At 41.8% G+C, this 20,206-nt stretch overlaps 1 protein-coding gene across 1 annotated transcript in view; it reads left to right on the top strand.

Annotated features, from left to right (window-relative positions):
- The window catches only part of LOC144230171 (uncharacterized), a 106,817-nt gene that overhangs the window by 978 nt on the left and 85,633 nt on the right, over positions 1-20,206 (top strand). The window lies entirely within an intron of this gene.

Raw genomic sequence — 20,206 nt, 5'->3', positions numbered from 1 at the left:
ACAAAGTACTCCCTCCACAGTTTTTGCCTTGACTAACCTTGCAGCCAGAGGTAGCATGCTGTCTGTAGAATAAAGCTAATTTAGGCGAAATAATCTATCCCTAAAGTGATTATTGTATTTCTTTCTCTAATGGGAGTTCCCCCAGCAGATGCAAAGGAACAGGAGAGGGGGTTTTATCCTATGGAATGAAACTGCTGAGTAAATGGGGCTATTTGAACGTGGGGCTACAATTCCATCACCCTCTTTTCTTAATTGCCTCTCCCTTTCTCAGCCTTCTTCTGCACTGAAATTAAACATCATAGTTCAGGATAATAAATTGCATTCCGAATATGAATGCAAATGGATTTTATAGCCGTCCCCCTTTCCTGTGCCCTCTCAAATATGCACTGGCGGGCTTTCTTTGAGCAGGTTGTACTTTCTAAGGACATATGCAATCAAAGGCCAGCGACTGTCACAACTGGAATCTATGCAATTTTAATTTGTAAAAAAGTTGTTGGTTGTTAACCTTGGAGGAGATTGTGCATCTCTAAGAAACTGAATCTTTGAGAGCTCTCCCTGGGAAATGATGTTACACATGAGCAGAAAAATCCAGGCAAGAAAGGCTAATTGAATGAAGAGAGAGAATTAGGTTAAAAAATAGAGTACAATCTAGTATCACATTTTCAGTAGTGTAACTTGAAATGAAGGTGTCTTCAAGTCGCTGGTGATGCCAGAGTGTTTAGATGTTGGCCACAGATGGGAACACCTATTGAAATGTGTCTGAAGAAGATTAATAGGGCTTGTCACTGTTGGGAAAGCACTGCTTTGCTGTAAATTTCTACCAGCACAAGATGAATTACCGATGAACGCTCACTTATCAACCCCATCACTATCGTTCGACACTAAATCAAATTGAGAAGTTATCTGCAATCAGAAAATTTCTTTTTAAAATAGACATACACCTTTAGGCCCCAAACCCTTTAATAATCCCACTCAGAAAACAATTCCCCAGCCCATGATGCTTCTTTAGCTTACACAAAATTGTATCTCGATAATGAATATATTTTTAAGTTCACGTGCAATGGGCAGCTAGTCAATAGCAAAGTTTGATAGTATTTTAACGAGGGTGTGAAGGCTTCTTGGAAGCCTGCGTTTAATATTTCATCGAATGCATTTTCTTTGCTTTGAGATCTTTCTCCTCCTTACTTTGGAAGGCAGTGAGGAGGGTGGGTTTGCTGTTTTCCTTCTAAGCCCTGTCCTGTGAGCTACTCATTATCATATATCATATGGTAAGATAAAATTATGAGAGAACCCCATGTTTAGGTGGAGAACAGTAGAATAGGATTAAATGGATCACGGTGATAATTGAGGAAATGCATCTATTCCTTTATGATTTAATGGTGTTTTATGTCTAAGGTGGCTTACTCGAGAAATAAAACAGTGGCATTATCTCTTTTATTATCTGTTAACCAACTCCAGGCATCCGAAGGGTTTCCAAGCTAGGAAAAACAATGCTTTAATAAAACCATTAACCCTTGGGTTTTTATAGGGTTCTACCGGTTTATGCATTATCTCGCATGGATAACTCGGTGGACTTTCATGGAAATTCTTCACAGGCAGATAGTTTGAATTCCCATTTTGCTGCTGAGCTGACTGAGGTTCGGAGAGTTACCTGAAGCCATGGAGCTAAAAGGAGCACAGTCAGAATTCATTACTACGATTCTGAGGTTCCTTTCAGGGTCTCTTTATGGCTTAGTCATTATGTAAATGAAAAAGAAGATAATGACCATGAAACTAATAGCAGGTAACATTGACTCTAAACCGGAACAATGGGAAACTTCTACACATGCCATTTTGTTTAACCTCAATATATTCATATATAAGATATTCATTTTAATCTCTATCCATCTCTCAGAGGTAGATACAGGTATTATTTCCATTATCCGAGAGCAAAATAACCCAGGGTCTTAACAGAGTTTAGGGACTCACCCAAAACTCACATTGCTAGAAAGCTGGGGACATGTTCTTCAAACCCGGGAAATCTACCCTTCAAAGCCATGGCCCTAGCCCACCATGCTGTTTCTGATTGCGAGGAGTGTCCAGTCCCATGAAGCAGTCGCAAGAAATCCCACTTGCTTTGGGAATCCAAAAGTCCCTCAGACTCTGAGACAGTTTGTCACAGCAGAAGAGACCCCTGGTTTGAAATTAAGGAGAATTTAAGTTCTAGCTTTACCAGTTACTGTGTGACCTCTACATCTTTGGTTTTTATTTTCCTCATCTCTGAAATGGGGTGGTTGGAGTAACTGAAAGTAGGCACATTGGTTTTGGGCACTTTCTTCTGTCGTGGTGTCTGAGAGGAAAGAAGTGAGGAACAGAAGCAGCGGCCATATCGGAGGAGGTGAGGGGGACGAGTAATACGTAGGGGGGCCCTTTGAGAGGGTGTGACTTCCGTCTCTCAGACTGGATACACGTCGCTTTGGATGAGGTCTCTGCTTTCTTTCTCTCTGCTTCCAGAGAGCACTGAATACTTAAGACAAAGGTCGTTCTTTAGAAAACCAGGCGATTTAATACATACAAGAAAAACTTTCCCAGAGAGAAGAAGAAAACCCCAAGGTCTGGAACAGTTAGGTGACCTACGTAAGGTCACCCAGCTAATTGGTGACAGGGTGAAAGTAAGCCCCTTTTCCCTCAGCCCCCTAAACCAGGAATCCCCTCCTACTGTACCCCCCAAAACATCTTCCCAATTCTCTGCTCCTCATGCCACAAAAAACATACTTTACTTCTTATTTTTTAATGTTTATTTATTTTTTAGAGAGAGACAGAGAAGATGGGGAGTGGCAGAGAGAGAGAGGCAGACACAGGATCTGAAGGCTGCAGGCTCTGAGCTGTCAGCACAGAGCCCGATGTGGGGCTTGAACTCACAGACTGTGAGATCATGACCTGAGCCAAACTTGCCCCACTAACAGAAGCATCAGGTTCCCCCACAAAAACATACTTTAGATCATCTGGTCATGGCTCCATTATGACTGTAACTCTTTTTTTTTTTTTTTTTTTTGGAGAGGCAGAGAGAGAGAGAGAGAGAGAGCACGAGCAAGTGCATGCGAGGGAGGGAGAGGGGCAGAGACTGAGAAAAATCTTAAGCAGGCTCCACGCTCAGCGCAGAGACCGATGCAGGGATCGATCTCACCATCCTGAGATCATGACCTGAACCTAGATCAAGAGTTAGACGCTTAACTGACTGAACCACTCAGGTGCCCCTCTACAACTCCGTTTTTTGACATGATACGTTGTGTGGGTTATTATTGGTTGTAACATGTGATCTTCCTAAATCTCTCCCACGATCACTTTTTGTAAAATCTACTAAGTTAGCCAGCCGAATAGTGGCAGCTCCTATGAGGAATCCCACAATACCAGAATATGCTGTAATCTCCATTAGGTCACTGTCATATTCCAATCTGTATTTATTACAGCCCTGCTCTGATGTGTACATAACCAAACTTGCTAGATTTATATTCTCTAATGGTTCCCCAATGGGAAAAACCTGTGTTCTTTATCTTCCTTTTCCTGTCCCAAATCACCCTTCCACATCCATTGCCTGCTTCGGGAACCCCCCGGTCTGGGTTTTATCAGAAGTTGCAAGACAAAATGTGCATTATTAAGAAATATAAATATTTTCAGAAGCAATCAAAGGGATGAAAGATTGATTCAGCATGTAGATTGGACCTAATTCGAACCAGCTTTGTCCCTAATGAAAGCTACTGGGATCGAGTCAGGAGCTGTTTGTGGCCCCCAGTTGGAAATTCAGACTCGTTAGGATAATCGGTCAGGATTTCTCCTGCTAGGTTAGCTGGCATATTTTTTTGCAAGGTGCTTTTGCAAGGTGTAGTGCCGGGGCTCTCTTACCTTCCTTGCAACCCGCAGGGACTTGTAGTCATCTTTGAGGAATCGTGACTTATTCCTTCTCTTCCGAGTTTAGATAAGCGAGTAGCTTTTTCAGAACTCCACAACTCGGAAGTTTGGCTTAGCATTAACTTTCATAAGAACATTTTGGCCCGGAGGTGTCTGTATTACAATTTCTTTCTTGGCTTCATAAAAGGTATCACATTATCTACCTGGTCAATCTCTATTGGCTTTCAAAATAGAGACAGGGAAAAACCTAATAAGCCTCATTAGGATATCTGCTTTAAAAACAACAGGCTGCCTCATTTAGCATGTTGCTTTGAAATGTCCCAGCAGAACTGGGTGGTCACTGCTCTAATACAGGTACTGCCGATTCGGGACCTTTGTCAGTCTGGTAGCTCTGGGGAAAAAAAAAAGCCTAATGTGTAGGTGGAATTTTAATACACAAGGGATCAAACCCTGATTGTTGTATTTTGTTTTTGTTTTCTTTCTCTCTTTCCTTTAATCCCACTTTTTGTCCACATGGCCATGTGTGAGAGATGGCTTGATTTTCCTGGTATGGTTCACCCATCCACAGCTGGAATTCCAAAGAAGGCTGAAAATGTCTTTAAAATCAACACGACTCGGGGAGCCTGAGAGAACAAGTTTTCCTTTGTTGTAGGGTATAGTATTATTTGCTGTAGGTTTTTTGATATACATTCTAAATTAGGCCTGCAAAGGCATACTTCATCTTTAATTCATCACTCTCAGCTGAAAGAGATTAGCAATGTCTAGCGCGCACCCCTCGTATGGTGCTGACCTCATCAAGTATGGCCTGAAATTAATTAGCCTCATTCATTCCAAATGGAAAAGGATAATGGGGCAGCATTTTAGAGATGACCATCACAAATTGTTTGCAGCATATTTAAAAGGGCCCTATTTTCAAACCATGTAGATTAAAATTCTTTCCAGGGCCAGAGTTATCAGGGACTCCGAGCAAAGCCTGGTTAGGTTTCCGTGTCTATATGTTTGTGTGTGCGCATGCGTGTGCGAGTGTGCGTGCCTGCCGGGTTGTTTATTGTGTGAGTGTTAGAGCCTGTGCGTAGATGGGTCCGTATTTAGCTGCTTTTGCTGTCTGGTGCGACACCTGGAATAGTTGACCAACCAAAATGTGATGTTTAATGCTGTTTTAAACGATGCCCAGTAATAGAATCCTTTAGTGGATCTTTGTTGTCCGTCGTTACCATGAAGTGGGCGTGCCAGCCCAAACTTCACTGCTATTTTCCAGTAAGATGCTATTCATCCTCTAATTTAGAAACAGAGAAGTCTCTTAAAGAAATGCTTAATTTTCCTATTTTGAGTTATTTTTGAAACTTTTTTTCCCAGTACTCAGTGTTTGATCGTAGTTCAAAACATGATTGAGGACTAACTTGGATTAGAGAATCACTTAAATTTACCATCTTTCTAAGATTAGCTGATTTTTTTCCCCTTTTGGGGATTGACTAAGGAAGGCTAAATTTTTGAATATCAAAACTGCTTTCTTTTCTAGCCAAAAAAATCTTGACCGAGGTTCTTTGGGACTCTCGAAGATGTTGTAAAGTTTATTTTTACGAGCGGTCATTTGGGGACTACAGATTAGAAAAAGAAGAAAAAAAAAAAACCCGTGACATTTTCTGTTTTTCAGTCTTGATTTTTTAAGTAGTATAAAGTGTGGTCGATTTATGAAAAGGTATTAATAGTATTTGGGGAAATTTTAGCCAGCGCACATTTTTTAAGGGAAAAAATGAAAAACATTTAATCCAAGAATAACTTTAATAAGTTAAATTAAGAAATAGATATTCAAAGTAGTGTAACTATAATGCTTCCCCTTAAGTGTTGGAGTGAAAAATGCACTTTTAGGCAAATAATCTTTTTAGGGCTCATTGATCTATTAATCTCCATATGTAAGTTATTTAAGCTTATTTTGCCTTATAATAAAAGAGAAACTGGAGGCACGTTGCTCGTATCGCTGTAAAGGTAGGATTTAGAAATTTCTCTAAGCTCACTTTTGCCTAATCTTCTCATCCCACAAGGCCCCTTTATTTAATGGGTGTATATCATTTATATGTACAAGGTCATCAATTGCAAACTGTGAACCTATCATTTTGACATAAAAGATCTCTCCTTAAATCTCCTCAAACCTCTAGCATATAATTTGAGGAAATTAGCTAGTTTAAAGTCTGGGTTTCCGACTTCTGGGGGATGAAATGCAAAAATGGAGAAAGCTGAGATTCTACAAATTTGATTTTAAAGTCTTAGTTTAACTGAGCCAGTGATAAAAGATAATGCAGATCTTTAAGTGTCCACAGAAATAGATAATTTTGGTAATTATCATCTGGCCAGTTTGGAATTTCATGGTTAATAAACACAGTATGATATGAAGAGGAATATTTGCAAAAATAGCTTGGCTCCTTAAAACACGTGTTCCCCCAAATATATTTTCCTTAGATTTTTTTTTATTATCAAGACGAAGAAATGCATGCATTCTATAATAGTGCAATTTGCTCAAATACCAAACAGCACGCCTCAGTTTTTATGTAATTTTTTTATCAACTAGGGTGAACATGGCAGAAAACCCATAAATATAAGGATTAAGGCTGCATGAAATTTGAGTTCATTCAAATGACAAACCCAAAGTAAAACCCAGATGAACTTACCAAATTTCATTTGCTATCCACCTGAAACTATAAATCCTCTTCTGGCATTTGAGAGTAGAAAGGAGGTTCACCTAAAATTCAAACCAGGTTTTCCTAAACTGAACCCAGATTCAGTAACTTTAGGTAAACTAGAATTCTGTAGTGGGTTCACAGTGAAAGTTTCATCCTGCTTTAGCTAATGATGAATAGATGATGGACCGGGCCAGAGAACCAGAAGATGTTTTTGGAATTGCTGTTTGTGTCCCCCCGTCCTCCCCCCCATTTCCTGCAAAGTTCAGAAGTAGGGAAGAACAGTATTTGAAGCAAATTTTCAATGTTAGTGGAAAGATGACCACATATGAGAGACAGAGGAGGGATGGTGTGTGAAATATACATAGGAGTTTTTAAAAAGGGGAACCCAGATGGAATATCGTTAACCAACATTTCTTGAGTGCTTGCTCTACTCAGCACTGGTTGAAGCACTTTACATGGGGTGATTCAATTTGGTTTGCCATCACAGTACCAGGCAAACACTATTATCTACATTTTGTTTTGTTTAAAAATTTTTTTTTAACTTTTATTTATTTTGGGGAGACAGAGCATGAATTGAGGAGGAGCAGAGAGAGACAGAGGGTGACACAGAATCTGAAGCAGGCTCCAGGTTCCGAGCTGTCAGCGCAGAGTCTGATGCGGGGCTTGAACCCACTGACCATGAGATCATGACCTGAGACGAAGTCAAATGCTTACCTGACTGAGCCACCCAGGCGCGCCACCATTTTGTTGAAAAGAGTAGGCACAGGAAAGTTACATAACGTGCCCAAGGTTACACTGTTCCGAAGGGGATTTGAACCCCTGATCTGGGGTTCAAATCTGAGATCTGGGATCTCTTCACATCAGTGCCTACTGAGCCCACAGAGGAAATACAATTATGATGTTGTTTGGCAAACAAACCGCCACAGACTATGAATGAGAGAGATATTTTTCTGTTTTTATTTTCTTTAAAATTTTTAAATGTTTATTTTTATTCTCAGAGTGAAAGAGCGAGAGCTAGTAGGGGAGGGTCAGGATGGGGAGAGAGAGAGAGAGAGAGAGAGAGAGAGAGAGAGAGAGAATCTCAAGTAGGCTCTGCACAGTCAGTGCAGAGTCTGGCATGGGGCTTGAACTCACGAACTGTGAGATCATGACCTGAGCCGAAATCAAGAGTCGGATGCTCAACTGACTGAGCCACCCAGGCACCCTGTTTTCCTGTTTTTAAGCTATTGAGAAAAGTAGTAAATTTAATGGGAAAAGCCAAAGGAGAGAAAGCTCACTCTTGTCTACCCTTATCCCAGAAGTGGGAAGGGAGTTGACATCCCAAATCTCCCATAAGCCTTTGCTGAGCTTGTACTCGGAATGCTACATATGTAGGACACCTTAATGCTAAGGTGCTAGAGATATATGGAGTAGAATTTACAGAAAGTGCAAGAACGACCCAGTGAAGGATTGGGGAGGAAAGATTTAAAAAAAAAAAAACCCAACTAACTAAATAAGTAAAACTTGGAGAAGCATTAATTAATGTAGAACTCAACAGGATTCTAGACATATTTACTGGAGAAAGGATGGGTCTAAGAATGTCATGAAGGAGACTGGAAATAGGTAAAAAGGAAAACATGAGAGAAAAGCAAATTAAGGGAATTCAGATTTTTGTCAATGTCTGGCCGGGCCCATAACGAAAGCTCTATTTTCTTGGAATATGGAATCCCGGGCTAGAAATTTCATAGGAAAGACAGATTTTGTTCCCTGCCTTGTGTAGATTGAGACTTAAAGATTGGCTAAAACACCATAGCCTAAAAGCTCTGCCCGGGGGGCTCAGTGAGTTAAGCGCCTGACTCTCGATTTCTTCACGAGTTCAAGCCCTGTGTTGGGCTCTGAGCTCCCACTAGAGCCTGCTTGGGACACTCCCCCTCTCCCTTTCTCTCTTCTCCAGCCCCGCTTGCACTCTCTCTGTCTCTTTCAAAATAAATTTTAAAAACTAAAAACACCCCCAAAAACCAAAACAAAAAACCAACTCTGCATCATCATAATATATGGCATGGCTGCCATAACTTTTATATTCACGTTCTCATTTCATCCTTGTGATGAATTTGCGAGCTATTTATCATGATCTCCACTTTATAGATTTGAAAACCGACGCTCAGAGAGGGTCTGTTACCTGCCTGGGGTCACACAGCCTGCGGCCACCCCTGAGTGTTCCCAGCCTGGTCTCCTTCCAGAACAACCCCACTGGCTTGTCTCACGCAGTCTCCTTAGGACTTTGCCCAGAAAATGATGTCATAAAACCCTGGTTTTCGGCCAAACTCATTATGGTGCATTACCCTCAAGGAACGTCCCGATAAGAACACATTATGCCAGAATGAGACCTGGGCCGGCTTCTGAATTCCGGCTGGCACCCTCTGAGAGGTGGCCCTGTCTGGTCAACTCCTGCAGGATCTCTGCACGTTAAGTAAACACACTGAAGTCGGCTCAGCTATGGGAACAAATGTTAGATGACTGAACATTTGAAAATGGACTGGAACTCTTGAGAGGCAGGCCCAAGCTTCCCGTGTTTACAGACCCCCCGAAAAGAATCACCTGGATGTTTGTAGGAGTTTTAGTGCTGATGAAAAGACAAGTCACGCTCCAAACTTTTCCCTGCCAAAGGAGAGAAGTTCCAGGTTCTTTAAAAAAGTATGTAAGGCATCTGATTGGAAAAGTGGCCACAGCATTTGGGACCAATTACCCAGATGAAGAGGCAACAATGCTCTGTTTACATTTTGTAGCCAAGACCCCTTGGGCTCCGGCCCACAAACTGGAGATTGAAAATTACAGAAATTTCGGCTGAACTTGACTTCTCTTTTGACCTGTGTGTCTCTGCGGATAGAAAAGCTGTGTGGAGGGGCTGCCTGGGTGGCTCAGTCAGTTAAGCATCCGACTTCGGCTCAGGTCATGATCTCACCGTTCGTGGGTTCGAGTCCCACCTCGGCCTCTGTGCTGACAGCTAGCTCAAAATCTGGAGCCTACTTTGGATTCTGTGTCTCCCTCTCCCTCTCCTCCTCCCCAGCTCGTGCTCTGTCATTCTCTCTCTCTCTTCTCAAAAATAAGTAAACATTAAAAAATGTTAAAGAAAAGCCTTGTTGCTGTTTGCTGTAAAGTTTTAGTGGATAGGGGAATAGAGCATTGTCTTCCAGGTAAGACCTTTAACATGTGTGTCCCTGTAATGAAAACCTGGATTCTCATTACTCAGAGAAAGGTCTGGCTGGGTACGGTTTTTCAGTCTGCTATTCCTCCAACATCATTTTTGCAAAAGAAATTAAAAAATAAAAGCTCTGACATCCTCTGCTTGATTCTCATAGTGCTCCAGTTTAGCTCTATTTTCCAATATACTGTGGATTAATCTGCGACAAATGATAGATGGTGAAATTATACCATGAGCTTGCACTGCTGAGACTAGTCCAATAAAGATGGCGGCCAAGCCATGGTGGGGTCCCAAACTCAGAAGCCGGTAGGGATTTGAATCATTTGGGCTTGAGATTTAGTTTGCTCCCTCTACTAAGGAGGACCAGTTCCCACTTTGCATGACCCCGATGATTCCAGAAGTTTCTTGAAAATTTTTGTCCTTCTTTTAATGTAATCCTGATGTCGAGGGCTTGACCTTGCCAGGCAGAAAGGGACCACAAAGGTCGAACAGCAAGGATGAGAAATGGGAGGCACAGGCCTGCCAAACGCAGTGGTGGGGAAGAGACAAGCCATTATTTTAGCAATAGCATAATGCGTGTGTGCTCAAAGATTTACAATCTAACTGCCCTCAATACCACCTTTAGACCATTGGAAATATCCATAGGTTGGGACTGAACTCTTCTTTTTAAAGTTGTGTAGGATGCGGGGCACCTGGGTGGCTCGGTAGGTTAAGTGTTCGGCTTCTGCTCAGGTCATGATCCCGCCGTTTGTGGGTTCGAGCCCCGTGTTAGACTCTACGTCAACAACTCAGAGCCAGTAGCCTGCTTTGGATTCTGTGTCTCCCTCTATCCTCCCCCCACTCACACTCCATCTCTCTCTCTCTCAAAAATAAACAAACATTAAAAAATTTTCAAAATAACATTAAAAGAAAGTTCTAGGGGTGCTTGGGTGGTTCAGTCAGTTAAGCTTTCAACCTTGGCTTAGGTCATCATCTCATAGTTTGTGGGTTCGAGTCCCACATCAGACTCTGTGCTGACAGCTCAGGGCCTGGAGCCTGCTTTGGATTCTCTGTCTCCCTCTCTCTCTGCCCTTTCCCTGCTCAGACTCTCTCTCTCTCTTTTTCTCTCTTAATAATAAATAAACATGAAAAATTAAAAAAAAAAAGACAGTTCTATATAGGTTGGATAGTCATTAAGATGAAAATATGATTGAAGTGGTGATCATGGAGTGTTATAGGAATCTTGATGTCCAAAGCACTTTTCTAACTCAAGAATCAAGTGCCCACTTAATGGAGGCTGTCTAATGAAGAAGCTAATATTTAGTGCCATTCTAGTCCCCTCCCAGGTCAACCATATTTTTCTGATAAAAAGTGATCAACAAACAACAGGGATTTTTCTGACCCTGGTTTATCTCAATAATTTGCCATTTTCTGCAGTGTCAGAGCCTCCTGATACTTACAATTAACTCACAAATTAACTTAGAAATGATAGTAAGCTCTCAGCTAAATGATCTAGTGGCCACTGGGGACCAGACCAATTTTCTAGAATAAGGTTAGGACTAAGTTGCTCTGGAACAACGCTAAGGTTGGCTGCGTAGAAATAGTTACTTAAGTGTGAGTAGGAATCTAGGGATGAAAGGGGAGATTGTATCAGTCCCTGATTCCCATTGGTTCCTGAGTCCTGTGATGTTTCTTCATCTATAAAACAGGGGTAACTGGTTTTAAAAAAATGTTATGGAATTCAAAGCTCCATAATGGAATCAAGAAGTCATGGCATTTTTTTCCTTTGAAGGAAGCTTGGAGAACACTGGGCCAACTTTCTTCTGAAGCCAGAGGTCTGGAGATAGGCAGAGGGTCAGGCTGACATGATTCAGCAGTTTGTCGGAGTTGTGAATTTAAGGCAGGTAGCATAAAGGTGTGAAGGTCTGGGTGAGAGCTGCTGGTTTGGTCAAGGCCAGCCACCTAGGAGACGGGAGGGGCAGGGTTGACTCTCTCCTGGCTGCCACTTTTGGGAGCTTTGGTTTTAGAAATTTTTTTCCTTCTATGGAAGCAAAAAGTCATGTCTCTGGAGTATCTTTCCATTGGGTTGGATTCTGTCTTCAGAAGTCACACAACTCGACCTCATCCCTCTATCATACGACAGACCATCAAACACTTGAAGATAACCTGCACCTTCCCCCCCACCTCAAAGCCACCACTTAAAAAAAATGTTTATATATTGATTTTGACAGAGAGAGAGAGAGAGAGAGCATGCGAATAGAGGAGAGGGGCAGAGAGAGAGAAGGAGAGAGAATCTCAAGGAGGCCGATGTGGGGCTCAATCTCATGACCTTGAGATCACGACCTGGGCCAAAGTCCAGAGTTGGAGGATTAACTGACTGAGTCACCCAGGCACCCCACCACTTTTGTTTTCTTGGCACAAACCTCCAGTTCCCACATATGACCTGGACTCAGAGGTTTGTTTTTGGTTTGCCAGATTTTCTTAAGTGTCCAGAAACAAATAAAATACTTAGAAATCTCATGACCAGCGGTCTCCACCATGTCATGTGACTGGCTTTAAACAGAGCTGTGAGTCGGGAAGGAGCCCCCGTACCAGGAGTGAGGCCTCAGCCATCTAGGGCTTGTGCAGGGGATTTAGTGCATTTAAGAACGTCTCATGTTTATCCCCATTAAATTGCATTTTGACTTGGCTTTTTGGTAGCGTATAGAGTCTGTCTCTCTCATCTTTTGTTCCTTAACAAATTGACTACTACTTTTTTTCTTTGAATTAACTTTGCACCCAACGTGAGGCTGAAGCTCACAACCCCAAGATCAAGAGTTGCACCCTCTACCAAAGGAGCCAACCAAGTGCCCCTCTTTTACAAAGTTTTGCCCAACCATTGATCTAAGTATTGCAGAATCCGGGTTTCTGGAGTTACTAGGATCTTTGATGACACCAGTAATTATGTTGAAAATAGTTTCAGGTTTATTTCTTCCATGGGCTCATAAGCAGTGGTTAATAGTAGGGTCTCTGGAAGTAGATTTGCCTGGGTTTAAATCCTGGGTCTCCTGATGTACCAGATGTGTGACATGGACATGTTGCTTTATCTGTCTGTGCCTCAGTTTCTCATCTGTAACTCGAGGTGATAATGTAACTGTCACATACGGTAAAGCACTTAGATAGCACCAGGCACATAGCGTGCAGTATTTATTTTACAAAGAAAATAAATCAAGACAAGATCTTTGATGATATAGACCAGTATCTTGTTTAGATCTGTGTCTCCAGGGACTTGTACTGTGCCTGGAATATATCTGGGGCCAATATATTGGGTAAACGGACAAATGAGCTTCCATAGTGTTCTAGACACTGACGCAAGCAGGAAATAACAACCAATGCGATGGTTTCTCATGCTAACAGATTTTCAGTATTATGATAAGAAAGATCTTGACTCAGGAAAGAGGTTGCATGAGCACATGCAACCTCAGACCATCATCACAGTGGTGATTTCGCTGCTAATTTTTTCTGCCAATGATCATCAGTTTCACTGTGGTCTTTATTGATGTTAATCTATCATGCCTCCGTTTAGCATGGAAGGCCGCAAGAGTCACACACACACTTAAGTCCAGTCTCAACTCAGAAAAAAAGAGAAAGGATCTGCTTAATTTGCTTGCACCGAGCTGAGAGGGGACAGTGTCTATTTTTAGACTGAGAGGGAGCTTCACCAAAGAATGCTCGTGTCCCGTGGTCAGATCTTCCTGTTGTTGAAACTTTCACAGATTTCCCAGCAATGGGCAGGCTCATGCAAAACTACACGCTAAAATCAATGAAATGTTTTAAACATCATCCACGCCATGGGAGTTTCTGCAGTTCCCTACCTTTCCACCGACACTGAATCTAAAGGGTACGTCTGCATTTAAGTGCTCAGCAACATAACCCTCCCCTTAGTTCAGCTTCATCTATTAAGTCAGGTTCTCCGTGGATTGCGAATTTAAATCTTTCCGACATACCTTTTACACGTAATTCCCTTTGAACTTCCGTCCATGCTAATTCAAACACGTTCGGTATTTTCCTCCTTTTATGTGAATACAGTCGAGCTCCAAGAATGAAATTCGCCAGTGTTTTCTCCTTTGTATGCGTTCAATAGGTACCCGGGAAGCAATTACCTTCTGGGAGACGTGGGAGGAGCCACTCTGTGGGAGCAGCGGCCACCAGTAATATGATACGTGGTTGTTGTGTGTGTAAAGTGCTAATACTTTTGACAGCAACCATCCTGGAGGGGTGTAGCAAGTCATTTGAAATTTGTACACAGACTGCCCTATCTATTACGCGTCGCCCATATCATACCCATAATCTCCCAAGGCACATATGCTATTACACTCAGCGGGCCAAAGTCGGCCTGTGCTTATATACACACAGCTCCCACTGACTCTGCCACCGACCCACTTCAATGGGACTTGTCAGCAGCATAAAATGTAGCTCGGGACAGTTGCGACCGCAGCGGGTGCGGCGAAACAGAGAGACCTGGCTGTGTGTGAAAAAGGCGGAGGAAGAACAAAAAAGCTGCCAGTTTTTATAAGAAACCTTATCCCTGGGGCATTCAGAACTGTAGCCTGACACTCCCCACACTCTCCGAGTCCTACAGCCCGCCGATCCCAGGCGGGGACTTGGAGGAAGCAGATACAGAGTGGGCATCAAAAACAAAAACAACAAACAAAAGGTGTGCTACAGGGCGCAACATTTGCATCCAACCTTATTATGCGAGGGAAGAATTAATTCCCTGTAGGTGATCCTCAGGACGTGTGTTTATCAACATGTAAAAGAACATCTTGGAACCAATGACCCTCTTTAATAGAGTTTTTAGGGACGCCTGGGTGGCTCAGTCAGTTGAGCATCAGACTTAGGCTCAGGTTATGATCTCACAGTTCAGGGGTTCAACCCCTGGATGGGGCTCTGTGCTGATAGCTCAGAGCCTGGAGCCTGCTTCGGATTTTGTCTCCCTCTCTCTCTGCCCCTTCTCCACTCATGCTGTGTTTCTCTCTGTCTCCGTAATAAATAAACATTAAAAAATTAATATAGAGTTTTTAAAATACATAAAGCAAGGGCACAAAGATGCCCAGAATTTGAAATTTACCAGCCTATCCACTTGAGTCCAACCCCATCAGGGGTGTTCTAATATAGTAACATACATATTGTCACGCTCACATGAGAATTACCGTGTTAGCCATTTCATGATGCTGTCCACCATGATATCTAATGTGATTCTCTGGGAGCTCTTTCTTCTAGACAGCCCCACATCACACCTTATAAATGGTCAGGTGTCACTGACCTCAAGCGGCGAATGCAGTAAATGCTGGGATTTAATTTCTACTGTGAGCACTTACTATTGTAAACGATGAAGTCTGCCACTCGCAGTCATCGAAAATGCTTTGGGGAGTAGAGCCTGGGCTCAAATACTTGCTCCTTGCCACACGACCTGTGTGTCTGGGGTATGTTGCTTGACATCTCTAACCCCGGTTTTCTCATCTGCATCCTGAGGTGGATAATATCTTCTTTATGTGGTGCTGTGTGGACAACACCAGAAAAGAAGTTTGAAGCACTGAGCACAATATAAAAGTTCCGTTGAATGAATGGATTCAGATGTGATACTGTAAGGTACAAAGTAGGCACTCAGTAAAATTTTCCTCCTCCTCCTCCTTCTTCTCCTTCACCTCCTCCCCCTCCCCCCGCACTTTCCAATAATTTAATGCTCACGCAAGCCTATGTATATGAAGAAAAATACTGCCTTTAAAGAAAATACCTTAAATAGTATTCTGTGAATGACAAATGACCACCCATTTAACAGAACACATTTAAAGCTCCTTTGCTTGTTGTTGTAGGGTAGATAAGAATGATCTGTTTAAAAGGAAAATGAAAAAATAAAAAGGGACAAAACTAGACATTCAGTCAAGTTTGATTAATGGCTACTTCCAATGGATATTTTAGCTGAGTATAGGATCCTTGCCTCTCTGACTATTAATGTACAGTGGTTAGGGGTGACCATTTTAAGAAGTTGAATGTTGAATGCATAATTCATTCAAAGCGCACGGAGATTTTCTTTCTTAGTTTGGGAAAGACCAAAAGTCGGGCACGATTCTGCGAATGCCATAAAACTGGTATGTTTCCTGATAATGAATTTGGACCCAGAAAACTATCTTTCTCCGAATAAATTTCGCCTCTCTGTCATTTCTTCATTTTTTTTGTTTTCATTTCTTCAAAATGAGGACCCGAGTTCGGAGTAGAATTAATCATGTGTTAAAAAATTACATCACTGTAAAAGACTTCCACTTATTCTAAAAAAAGGTAGTCTAGGTCATATTTAAAAACTAATGCGTTCTTGAACAGGAAAAAGTGCAATAGGTTAATTTGAAAAGTATGAATAATTCAACACAGAACCATGCGTTTCTTTTTACATATTTTCCCATATAAAACTGTTGCTTTATCATTGTTAAGCAACCTCCCAGTTGGTACATGTAACTTCCTGAGAGCTCTGATATGAGATGCAACATTGTGTTTATTAGAATAAAGTAACAATTGAAGTTTAATTGATTTGGAAAGAGCGCATGTGTGCAAGCACTTGTGTGTGTGTGTGTGTGTGTGTGTGTGTAGGAATTGACTCTTCTCAGTTCACAAAGTAACCTTCTATGGTTTGAAGTTGCAGCTAGAAAATGTTTATAGTGAAAAAAAATTGAGCAGGATTTATACATAGTTCAGAGGATTCATAGAGCTTGTGGCTAAGAATTTGGTACCTGAAGGAGACACTGCAGCCACTCCCACCTGTGTGATAACATCAGCAAAAATAAAACAGCAAAAATAAAAGTAAATATAAATTTAGGCAGTACCTTAAGCTCTAACCAGAAGATAAAACTGATATATACACACTCCAAATGTACATGATCAACTCCATAAATGCTCTTTGTCTCATTAAAGGTAATGGGGGCCCTGGGGTGGCTCAGTCGGTTAAGTGTCTGCCTTCGTCTCAGGTCATAATCCCACAGTTTGTGGGTTCGAGCCCCGAGTGGGGCTCTGTGCCGACAGCTCAGAGCCTAGAGCTTGCTCAGAGCCTACTGCCCTGCCTGTGCTCTCTCTCTCTCTCTCTCTTCCAAAAGCAAGTAAACATTTACAATATTTTTAAAAAAGGTAATAGAAAAATAATGAAATTCAAAGCTGCCTTGTGCCTTCCAACTTCATTTCCCTGTATGTAGGGCTGACCATAGCGGCCTCTCATGTCTGGCTAATTTGTGTCAGGGAATCTTGTTGAATAGACCTTCGTTTCACAAAACACGGTAGTCCTCTAGCTCATCCACATTTTGTCTCAATTTTGCACTCAGCGAGGCATGGCAGATCACAGTATCACATCAACCCGCATGGAATCGATTTAGGACACTCCGCGTTTCCTCAAAAATTAAATTCCCCATGAACACTTAGCAGGACCAACCAAGAACATCGGAAAAGCGCTTTGGGGAAAAGCGCCAGAAGTTGAGCGAACACGAAGGCAGAATCCTTTCTATCAGGGAGAAAGGGAAGAGGGTCAGACAGAGACAAGCGAAAGGAAAAGCAGGGCAGGAGGAGAGACACGAAGGAGAGAAGGGAGCTAAATTAGAACAAGAGACTATGTTTATTAATAACCTTGCTGACCCACAGGCCCCTGACGCGAAGTACATTAAGTATTGTGGGGACACTCTGATCTGTCACTCACAGGAGGAGCAAATCCAATGGTGTTGGAAATTGCACACTTTCTGAGAACAGGCTGGAAAAGAACCATCACAAACAAACAAAAAAGCCAGAATAAGGCGAAGCCACAGACTCACAAGCTGGATCAGGCGATAGACCAGGTCCCCCTTTATTTTCCTGCACGGTCTTCTCCGGGCGTCTACCTTCGGCTCCCACGGTTCCGGCAAACTAGAGTGGAAAACATACAAGAGAAAAAATTTTTTTCTGCATTGCAGAAATAATCCATGTCCTTTCTGGAACATTTGGAAATTATGGAAACACAGGAAGAAGTAAATAAAAATCACCTATAGACCTATCGCTTGAGTGTAATCATTGCCAAAGCTTTGATATACTTTTTTTTATTATTAGAGATTTTTTTGTTTTACTTTTACTTTTGAGAGAGTGAGGCGGGGGTAGAGAGGGGAGGGACAGAGGATCTGAAGAGGGCTCCACACTGATGCGGGGGTTGAGCTCACGAGCCTCGAGATCATGACCTGAGCCGCTCAAGTCCAAAGCTCAACCAACTGAGCCACCCAGGTGCCCCAATACTTTTCTAATTGTCTTCCTTCCCCCCCCCTTTTGTTTTAAACATGCATGCATTTGTACGCTCAAAAAGCAAGATTGACTCCTTGCTATCTTTCGTCCACTCCTTTGTAATCTGGCTTTCCCATCCAGCAAGTCATAGTATTAGCTCAGGTTGTTAAAGCCATTGTAAAACCTGACTTTTATGTTGGCATCCTGTTTCCTCATTTGTAGGTATCATAATTCAATTGACCTCTAGTTAAATATTCATGTTATTTATAACTTTTGGCCTTTATAAAATTTTTGTATGCATCTCCATTTCCTCTGGAAATGACTATAGCAAAATTCCTGGGTCAAAGCCTTTTGGGTTTTTTGTTTGTTTGTTTGTTTGTTTTGTTTTTTTGGCTAAGATTTGCAGAGCTGCCCTCCAAAGTATTTATGCCAATTTATATTCCCACCTGCCGTGAACGAGAATGCAGAATTCACAAGCCATCATTAAGTCTCCCCAAACTAAGATAGGAAACTTAGACTTCTATCATTGATTTGTATTTCTTTGATTATTTTTGATGCTGACTTTCTTCCTGTTTCTTGCCTGTTTGGCTTGTTTTATGTTTCTGTGATTTGCCTGTCATTTTCACTTTTATTTACTTAAAAATCTACAAAATCGAGTTTCTGTTAAATTGGAAACCTTCTTTGCATGGTAAGTTTATTAACTCTTTCACTGTCAGGCACATTTCTTCCATCTTATCATTTGATTTTTAATTGTTAATGCATTCTTTTTTTTTTAAATTTATTTCTAGGAGAGAGAGAGAGAGAGACAGCGTGAGCAGGGGAGGGTCAGAGAGAGAGGGAGTCACAGACTGAAACAGGCTCCAGGCTCTGAGCTGGCAGTCAGCACAGAGCCCGACGCGGGGCTCGAACCCACGAACCGCAAGATCATGACCTAAGTGAAAGTTGGATGCTCAACCGACTAAGCCACCCAGGCGTCCCTGTTAATGCATTCTTAATGTGTATGCTTATAAATCCAAGTACAGAAATATTTTTCTTTGTTCTTTCTTCCTCTGCTTTTGTGTTCAGAAAGGCCTTGCACATCCCAGGATCAGATAAATACTAATCTACATTTTCTACTTGTATTTTTGTGGCTCTTTTTATATTTTTAAAAAATGTTTAAATCTGTCAGTTGTTGGAATTTATTTTGGTCTATGTGGTAAGAATCTAGGTACCAAAAACTCTTTTTCTTACCGATCTAAATCTTGTGTGTTATCGGGCCTGCTTCTGTGGTTCTTACATTTTATTTCATTATCTTAATGCCTCCACTACTTCTGCTAAAACTCTCCCTTTTTCTTATTGCAATTTAAGAATATTTCATAGGGGCACCTGGGTGGCTCAGTCGGTTAAACGTCCAACATCAGCTCAGGTCATGATCTCACGGTTTGTGGGTTTGGGCCCTGCCTTGGGCTCTGTGCTGACACCTTGGAGCCTGGAGCCTGTTTCAGATTCTGTGTCTCCCTCTCTCTCTGATCCTTCCCTCCTTGCACACTCTCTCTCTCTCTCTCAAAAATAAATAAACATTAAAAATAAGGTTACTTTTTCATATCCAGTATTACAAATTTGTCACCCTTACAACTAGTTTTCTGGGCACTGCCCCGCTCTTTGCTATCCCGCACGAAGGCATCTAGTTCAAAATGTGAGTACAATTTACGTATTAGTGTGTGGGGACTTGAAGTCTTTAATTCTGAGTTTTCTCATCTACCGTCTATCTTTTCCCATGGATTTCTGCAAAGTTATGGCTTCCATGTGTAATTTCTCATTACAGTCCTAAGTTTCTTCATTGTCATTATGAATACAATTTCTCTATTAAATTGTATAACTGCAGAGGAAAGTTATACTCACATAGTTTTACTTGGCATTTGCCACTTTACTGCTTAAAAATTTTTATTTTATTTTATTTTTACATTTATGTTTGAGAGACAGAGAGAGACAGAGCATGAACAGAGGAAGGGCAGAGAGAGAAAGAGACAGAATCTGAAGCAGGTTCCAGGCTCTGAGCTGTCAGCACAGAGCCCAACGTGGGGCTTCGAACCCACGAACCGTGATATCATGACCTGAGCTGAAGTCGGACGCTTGATTGATTGATCCATCCAGGCACCCCATGCTTATTATTTTTTTAAGGTTTATTTATTTTTGGGAGAGAGAGAGGTAGAGAGAAAGAGAGAGAGAGAGAGAGAGT

The sequence above is a fragment of the Crocuta crocuta genome, unplaced genomic scaffold, assembly GCF_008692635.1.
Source record: "Crocuta crocuta isolate KB4526 unplaced genomic scaffold, BGI_CrCroc_1.0 scaffold93, whole genome shotgun sequence".
Taxonomy (NCBI): domain Eukaryota; kingdom Metazoa; phylum Chordata; class Mammalia; order Carnivora; family Hyaenidae; genus Crocuta; species Crocuta crocuta.
The sequence above is the reverse complement of the archived record's forward strand: the minus strand, read 5'-3'. Positions and strand labels throughout refer to the sequence as shown.